A 9791-nucleotide genomic window follows, 5' to 3' on the forward strand; every position below is an offset into this window, starting at 1 on the left:
GCTATAAATCATGGAAATCTTATTTCTGTTTTTCGTAATTGAAGTAACATATCTTGGCATATGCTATCCCAATATTTTTCTCTGGAGCAACTTTAACATATGAACTTACCTGCTCCCAGGTCCTATTGGTTTCTAAAGCCTTGAAAAATCTGTGCCACATAGAAATAATTCCCTAGTATTATCTTGACAGAGGATTTTCCTTATATTTTTTGACAGAACTCATTTAAATAGATACTTGGAAATCAATGTGTGTGTGCATGCGCGTGCATGCGTACATGCGTCAGAGTCACTAACATGATTTTTTTTTAAATCATACTTCTAGAAATAGCCAAGTAAACCTTGATTTAAGAACACTTGTTTTGAGTGTTCATGTATTCATTTGCACTATCACATATAGAACAATGACTAATTGATTAACAATTTCCTTTGAATTAACATTTATATACATAATTCATCTATTTCATCACAGTTCTTCCCAAATATGTTGGGCTTCGCCTCCCATGATTTGCAATGTTTTATTTTATATTGGGAGAATAAACAGTCTTTATAAGTTGATAGTTTGGTCAAGAACCAATGAGAATTTTTTGGCTCTCTTCTAACTTTTTTAATGATTTTTTTTTTCACCCCAAATCCTGGATACCTTTAGCCCAGCTGTTGATTGTTAATTCCAATAAAACACATGATCTTCCCATTTTGATACAACAAGGCTGCATGTCAAGATAACATTCCAATAATTTGAACAACATCTCCACCCCTCTGGGTATTCCTCCACCCTTAAGTGGATATCAGAATTAATCCAAGTCATGTTGTAGCTGGTTCAAGAGTAGCCTGATAAAATAATGTATCTAACTCGTTTGCAGGTCTGGCTAAACCATAAAATCTGTGACCCAGACTTATCCCCTAATTAGAGGGCCCATTGCCACTTTCGTGATCCTTTTCTTAGATGGCTGCTATTTGGACCTTGTCAACCAGCCACCAATCATAGAATTCTAACACCAACTTAATTGTGATTCTTGCAATGAATAGGGGGTCAAATTATATAGATTATAATGCAGTGGTGAAATTCACTTTTTTTACTACTGGTTCTGTGGGCGTGGCTTGGTGGGCATGGCAGGGAAAGGATACTGCAAAATCCCCATTCCTATCCCTCTCTGGAGCCAGCCAGAGGTGGTATTTATCAGTTCTCTGAACTACTCAAATTGTCAGAACCTGCTAAATTTCACCCCTGCTATAATAGCTGTTTCTACTTGTTTTTCTATATTCACTATATTGACTAGTTGTCTAAAATGCTCCTGAGTCTAAAATCACTCCTGAGCATTGCTTATGTTTATCTTTAGCTTCCTCACAGATATATCATGATGATTATGATAGCAACGATGATGACACTTTTCTAAAGTGATTTTTATATTATAGATATTAATTTTGAATAGATCCCATACAGTAGAAGCTTCTTTGGGATTTTAAAAGAGGTTTTCTTGGCTATAGGCAAGTGGATTCCCAAGTAGGAAGAAACAGAGAGATCCCAAAGATCCAAGGAAATCATACAGCGCAACTATACACCCCAAAAAGAGTTTCTAGGGAAGAGCAAGTTAACATATTTAGTGTTAAATGTATTGTCATTTTGTTTCAGAGTGCAGAGTTTGGAATATTTATTTCAAATGTTGCTCTTCGCTTCAGTTAACCTAGCCTCTAATTTAATGTTTAACCAGCTCATCACCATCTAGAATTATCATACTTCACAAGCTAGAGTACTTTACTGGAATCCTTAATTACAGTTGCCTCTAAATCATCAAAATATGATAATTTAATAGAACTGAAGCCAGAAACCACTCAGCAGACCTATACTATAGAGGCAAAGCTCCAGAGTTAGGTGCAGTTCTTTAGACGGTAGCACACTTGCTCTTAGCTTCAACCCAGCTTAGTGCTGTTTTCCCAACTTGGGCCTCTTTAAATGGATGTATCACATCATGCAAGTTTTGGACCAAATCCAAGAGAGAACCAAGCAAAACACAATTCTGCCTCTAGAAACCAGGCCTAGCAGCTGTATCCAAGATTGATTTCTATAAGCTCCCTGCCTTTTCCCTTCCATGTGTGACTCAAAACCACCCACCAACAGTATCAGCCCACCTTCATCTCCCAAAGCTCTGTACTTTCACTGAACAAGGAGAAGGATTCTCCCTCTCCCTCCCATTCTCAGGGCCACACATCTGGAACAGATCATTTACTGACAGAGGGCTGGCTTATCCGCACCAATGCCATTTGCTGAGGTCATAATGACTGGATCCAAGGCCTCAGTCGAGCAGCCTTTGTGTGCTCAGTTGCCATAAACACAGCCACCGAAATCAGAGTATCTTAGAATTTGTAAAAACTAGTTAGCCCTAACCAGCCATTTCTGGCAACTGATGTTGGATCTGCAGATATTGTTTTTTGCCTTGCAGCATTTGCTTTCCTTTTAAAAAAAATCAAAAACTCCCAAAAAATTAAAGATATTTTTAAAAGTTATGAACATTCTTAGCACAAAATTTCTCAATAGTTGGCAGTGAGAAACTAATTAAACTAATTGTTTAAAATCAATTAACCCAATCACTGAACCCAGAGTGTATCTTACAGGTAACCCACACCACATAGGTGATTATAAATAAGGGCTATGCAGCTATGTCATAAAGCTAAATAAAATCACAAAAACTCAGTATGATCTCATCATATTCAATCTCATTGAAGAAGTAAAGAACAATTTATAATAATTATTCATTTTGATATCTCAGTTTGCTAAATCTTCATAAATAGGAGCTTTGATATCAGATATCCTCAGGGTACCATTTCTGTAAATAACCGGGACCTATATGTTTAGAACTCTAAAGGTAATAGCCAACCCATGGAATTGCATCTGAAAACAAATTGGGAATGAGTGCAGCTCATGTAACAAGTAGTGCAACACAGACAAACCAACGAAGGACAGAACTGCCTGTGCTGCCCCATTCTGGATCAGCTATAGCTTTCAAGTGGTTTTACTAAAGGCATAAGTGTTGTGGTCCACCAGTGACCTGCGTAGCTGGCAGCAGACTCAGACAGGGAGGAGGCTGGGGAGGAACATGGGCCAGTCCTGGAGTCTGGGGAAGGCTCAGACGAGGGCTCTGCGTTGGAGACAGAGAGGGGGCCAGAGCCATTTGGGAGTTATGTGCTGCCTCCAAAGCCTCCAGAGTCAGACATCAGCGAGGCAGAGGAACAAGAGAAGCCTGTTCCCAGTGCACCCATGCACAGAGCTGCCAGAAGGCAAGAACAGGTAAGACCAAAGGGATGACTTGGGAGTAAGGCTTGGAGATGATTGGCCCCTCCCATAAGACAGCAAAGGCACATGAGCCTTTGAAGGAAACAACTTCATTAGTTCTGGTCAGCTTAAACTCTGAAGCTCCATTTTGACTCTGCTCCGTGTGGCCTTGCAAAGCTAATTGCCAATTAGGTCTTTGGCAGCATTTCAAGGGAGATAAAGGTGGGTGCTTATCAGCCTAATCCCAAAGGACCGTAGCAGACGTCTGTTGGACTCTTTACAAACAATTGGTGGCTCATTACAGTGAATGAACATAATTCACAGCCATTGAAATAAAAAGAGGGATTTTGGGACTTAAGCATGTGCTTTTTACTGTCTCAGGAAATCTGATCAGAACAATAAGGAAGCTATTGGCATACAACATGAATTTGTGCAAAGATCCCCATGACTATGGCTGCGAACCGCTCCTTGAACAGGAACCACAAGACCAGGAAGACCTCCAAATTGCACGCCACTGTGTTTGGGGAAATGCATCCCAGTCCAGAATCAAGGATGGCAACTCACTGAGGGGCTAAAAACCCAAAGCCACTCTGTCTTGCTGCTGCACATTTCCAGAGTAAACCTCATTGCTAGGCTTTTTTTTTCAGCCTGTTCCATTCAAGCCCTGAGCAAGTTACTAAATGGAATCACTTACTCAGCATGGGGTAGAGATGAACAGCTGAGTATCATCCTCATACTGAGGATGTTGCACCATTTGCTGCCTAATTACTTCACTTGGCAGATTTATACAGATATTAAACAGAAGAAGTGTATGATCCAAAACCTGAGGCATTCCATATAAGAGAGGCTTAGAACTGGGCATCTCCTGTCATACCAACACTAAATGGAACTGGCCATAAAGGAAGGATGAAAACCACTGCAAAATAATGCCCCCCTCATCACCAGTCCCTGGAAACAGTCCAGAAAATACCATAGTTGATGGCATTGAAAGCCACCAGGAGATCTAGGAAGGTTAGCCAAGCACAGGTGTGCTTCAGTCACTTCAACAAGATCTACCCAGATGAAATCTAATTCAGGAAAACACCAAGCAATTATCCAACATACATAAAATAGTCCTCCCAGCAAGCCTCCAAGGGCTTGCCCAGCTTCTTATGCAGAATGGACCTGGTTATCATCTCTGATGTGATCAGCTTTCTGCAGATTGAGGTTGAGCGACTGTGGAAAAAGAAATCATTTGTTGTCCCAATTATAATTGGTGCCCTTGGAGCAATACCTAAAGGGCTACCTCGCTATTTGAAAATTCTAAATTTACCTGACTTGAACATTCTGACTCTACAAAAAACAACCTACTTGGAACTACTTATATCCTCTGACGTTACCTTAACAGTTCCTAGGTCCTTGATTAGGACTCAAGCTGTTGATCTACCAACCAGCCCCAAAGGCTGTGAATCCCACCAAAGATTAACCAAATAATAACAACAACAACCCCCCCTTGTCGTGCTGGAGGGGCTTGCACGCTCTAATGATCTTAAGGGCTATGCTGAACAGGTACAACCATATCAGACAGGTCTTAGGCGAAGGGCCAGACAAAATTTGCTCCACAACCCATTCAAATATGGTGAATACAGAAAAAATGACATTTATGCTGGCTGAACCGTCGCCCGGATTAACAAGGGTTCCGTTGGATGCTATGGCTCCTGGGCATTCTGCACAAAATGAGCTACAGAGCTCAGCTCCTTCTGCTAGGCAACCAGGGCATGGAGCTGACAAGGTACTGGAAGAAAAAGCAAAAAAGTGAAAAATCTGGACTAAGGAAGAAAACATCTCTATTATGAAAGCTTACTAACAGTCTGAGCCAGCAAAATGTGGATTTCAAAAATGAATGTATCTGATTTGGAAGGTGAACCATATGGACTGTGATATCAGTGAACAAAGGCTAATGGACCAACGGCGTGTAATTCTAAGCCACAATTTTTTCACTACAGCAGAATTAATAGGAATCAAAGAGAAAGCAACTAATGGTCTGAGTATACCAACAAAGAAGAGTAACATGAAGAATGATTTGCAGACTCAAAAGCAAACTGAGGAAGAAAGGGAGGAAGAGAATGCTGAAATGGGTGAAGATAAGGAAGCACTGAAGAACAAACAGATATCGCTCAATTAGCTGAGAAAATAAAGCATCAAATGGAAGATGCTGAAAGAACACATTTGCCAAAGCTGAACCAAGTGAACTGGGAAGAATTGAGAAAGGTACTAAAAAAGGTCAATGAGGCTGTGCAAACCATTCAAACCACTACATTAGCTGAAACAAACCAGCTGATGTACGCAGCAGCCTTCATAAAGAACCCAAAGAATTGGGTTTGAAAATACAAAAGAACCAAAGAGGCAAGAAGAGGAAGCATCCCCCAACTCCTGGACAGTCTGTGGTGCAATATGGCGTTGGTGGATGGAGTGAGACATGATGTCCCAGATGTGCTCAATTGGATTCAGGTCTGGGGAACGGGCGGGCCAGTCCATAGCATCAATGCCTTCGTCTTGCAGGAACTGCTGACACACTCCAGCCACATGAGGTCTAGCATAGTCTTGCATTAGGAGGAACCCAGGGCCAACCGCACCAGCATATAGTCGCACAAGGGGTCTGAGGCTCCCATCTCGGTACCTAATGGCAGTCAGGCTACTTCTGACGAGCACATGGAGGGCTGTGTGGCCCCCTAAAGAAATGCCACCCCACACCATTACTGACCCACTGCCAAACCGGTCATGCTGGAGGATGTTGCAGGCAGCAGAACGTTCTCCACGGTGTCTCCAGACCCTGTCACGTCTGTCAGATGTGCTCAGTGTGAACCTGCTTTCATCTGTGAAGAGCACAGGGCGCCAGTGCCGAAGTTGTCAATCTTGGTGTTCTCTGGCAAATGCCAAACTTCCTGCACAGTGTTGATCTGTAAGCACAACCCCCACCTGTGGATGTAGGGCCCTCATACCACCCTCATGGAGTCTGCTTCTGACCATTTAAGTAACCACATGCACATTTGTGGCCTGCTGGAGGTCATTTTGCAGGGCTCTGACAGTGCTCCTCCTGTCCCTCCTTGAACAAAGGCAGAGATAGCAGTCCTGTTGCTGGGTTGTTGCCCTCCTACGGCCTCCTCCACGTCTCCTGATGTACTGGCCTATTTCCTGGTAGCACCTCCATGCTCTGGACACTACGCTGACAGGCACAGCAAACCTTCTTGCCACAGCTCACATTGATGTGCCATCCTGGATGAGCTGCACTACTTGAGCCACTTGTGTGGGTTGTAGACTCTGTTGCATGCTACCACTAGAGTGAAAGTACCACCAGCATTCAAAAGTGACCAAACCATCAACCAGAAAGCATAGGAACTGAGAAGTGATCTGGGGTTACCACCTGCAGAACCACCCCTTTATTGGGGATGTTTTGCTAACTGCCTATGCTTTCCACCTGTTGTCTATTCCATTTGCACAACAGCATGTGAAATTGATTGTCAATCAGTGTTGCTACCTAAGTGGACAGTTTGATTTCACAGAAGTGTGATTGACTTGGAGTTACATTGTGTTGTTTAAGTGTTCCCTTTATTTTTTTCAGCAGTCATTGTACTTTTTTTAAAAACCCAGCCTAATTTTGGTCAAGATGTAAACCTCTTTACCGTTCCCAATTATTCTCATCATTATCTTTATATACATCATTACGCCCCCCCCCCAATTTGTGGTTCTGTCTTTAAGTCTCATTAGTTTCCCATTGTAGATACATTCCATGTTCCCTCTCTATTTTTCCGTATCTTGGATTAGATTACCTTTAAATTGTCTATAAACGACCAACTTCACTGTTCAATGTTCATTACAATTCCCTTAATCTATTATATAAAATGACAAGCAGTAAACATCTCACTTTGTTCATCATTTTAAAAGTTCTATATATATCCATGTTTCATATATTTTAACCCATGTTTGCTTATCCTTCTGTTGTCATTTTCAGTCAATCCGCAATTCAATTTAATTATCATGTGAAAAAGTGAAACACAATCCTCTGCTTTACAATCTCCCCATATCAGTTTCATATTTATCCATATTCCATATATTTTGGTCTTTTTTCATTATCTTTCCATGTTCAACCGGTTAGCAACTCCATTTTATTATCATATTTAGGAATAAAACCCTTATCTTGCTTTATATTTACCCATATCTAGATTTTTTCCTACTAAGTCTTTTGTCCCACTTCTCTGTTCCTGTCTTTTCCCTTTTCTTTATTTTTATTTTAACACCTCCATTCCCATCATTTTTCCCCCAGCCACCCTCACAAGCATATTTGAAATTTCTCTTTGTTGGGGCATCGTCTCCTAGTTCAATTTTCCTTATACCACTAGCAACCTTCAAAATCACTTTTGTCTGCTTTTTATTCCCTTTTGTTGGGATACCTCCTCTTTTTACTGTTTTCCCTATAGCGCTGCCAAGGCTGATGGGAGTTTTTTGTCTGTTTTTTATTTCCCTCCGTTTCTCCCCCTTCATTGCCTTATCCCCCTTCTTCTTCCCAAAGAAGCCATATTGAAGTTCCCCAGAACCATCAATCTGAGAAATTCTACCACCAACTCTGCCATGGAGTCAAGGAGCCCAAACAGGGTTACTGCCATGCAGCAGGGAGGGAGGGAGGTGAGCAGGAAGTCTAGTTCATCTAATAATAGGTTAATCTCTACTCTGGGAGCCAATTTCTAGGACTTTCCATGAAAGTGAGATAATTGGATTTTTTTAAAAAAAATTGTGTCATTTGTACCCTATTATTTTAAGTAATAATAACATGCCTAGAGAATTTCAAGGAAGATGATGATGACGACGACGACGATGATGATAATGATAATGTTTTTTAAAATATCATTTGATAGTGACAATGATATATGAAACTCTTCATTCAGTTTCTCTGGTCTAAACTGTTAAAACAAAGAAGGGATTTTCTCCACCACCACCCCTAGTTTGCATAATAAACAGAGTTAAGTATCAAAACAGAAGGACTTTTCTTTCCCTGACCTTTTTTACTCTAGGATAGCAAACCCCCAAATAAATAAAGTTTTTCTCTCCTTCCCCTTCCCCTGTTGCACAGCATGCAAACATTATGTAGCTAGATAACAAAATCCAAAGTAAATAAACTACACAAGCTTTTCTAACAAAAAATAACAAAATGTATTATTGAGTTATACTGCTGTTACAACTACAGAATAAAGAAGAAAACAATTTCTTTGGTGCAGAGTCAACAGCCAAAATGGAAAATAAAATCTTGGATAAACTATCCAGTCCCACACAATGTACTTTTGTACTTGAGCATGCGATCTCTACTTTTTAAATTTTTAAAGTCTTTTCTTTTTAGTCCTGCTTATATCTCTGTTAGTCTTCTAGCCCATGTTCAACGTTTCTAGAAGGAAACTATTCCCCAGACCTTATGCCCCTCTTCTTCCTAAATCTGGAAGAATCAGTTCTCAGAAATTTCTGGAACTGCGATCTTAGAATCACTAAAGTAATTTGGAAGCCTAAAAGAGTCTTCCCCAAAGTCAGTGGCACTATAAATCCCTTCATCCATGGCCAATGTGGGAAAAGTTTCAAGAGGATTCTATCTGTCCAAAGGGTATTCCAGATGAAATCCTGATAGTGATGTAGGTCAGCTGTCTGACCCAATATCTCTACCCTTGTTGACTTTTATATGCAGGTTGTCCTTGCTTAGTGACTGTAACGGGGATCAGCAGCTCTTGTCGCTAGGTGCCAGTTATTAAGTGAAACATCATGTGACTGTAAAGTATTACTTTAATTCTGCCTTCTCTAGTTGCTTCTGCTTATGCAAGCCACTCCCAAAACACACAAAAATTACATAGCTGCAATGGTTGAGGGTTGGTTGGAAACTTATGCTACCATAACTTTGCTAAATGAGGCAGCTGGTAAATGAGGATTACCTGTATAAAAAATAAAAATAAAGAGGAAGTCAGGAAGCTACAGCCTCCAGCATCATACTTACATATACAGGTTGTCCTTAACTTACAATAGTTCATTTAGTGACTGTTCAAAATGACAATGGCACTGAAAAAAGTAATTTATGGCAATTTTTCACAGGTACAAATGTTACAGCATTCCCAAGATCATGTGATCAAATTTCCGATGCTTGGCAAGTGGTTTATATTTATGACCATTGTTGTGTCCCAAGAACATGTGCTCATCTTTTGAGATTTACTGACAACCAAAGTCAAAGGGGAAGCCAGATTCCTTTAACAACTGTTGTTAAATGTATTTATGTCAATGATATCCATCTCATGGCTGAAAAAAACAACTTCAGTGATGCTCAGGACATCCTTCCTTAAGATCTCAAGAAACTGGATGACAATTTCCAAAAATGGTCAACCAAGCCTAACAAAAACAGAGGTAGCTACATTTTCACCACAGCAATGAAGGTACCCAAATTACCAGCATTCAGTGAAGTTGACAGTTAGAACAATTAATCAGTGAAACAACTTTCCTCCTGAGATTGTGAATA

This window comes from Thamnophis sirtalis, unplaced genomic scaffold (genome assembly GCF_051295495.1).
Source record: "Thamnophis sirtalis isolate CommonGarterSnake01/CBP01778 unplaced genomic scaffold, rThaSir2_p1.2 scaffold_4, whole genome shotgun sequence".
Classification (NCBI taxonomy): domain Eukaryota; kingdom Metazoa; phylum Chordata; class Lepidosauria; order Squamata; family Natricidae; genus Thamnophis; species Thamnophis sirtalis.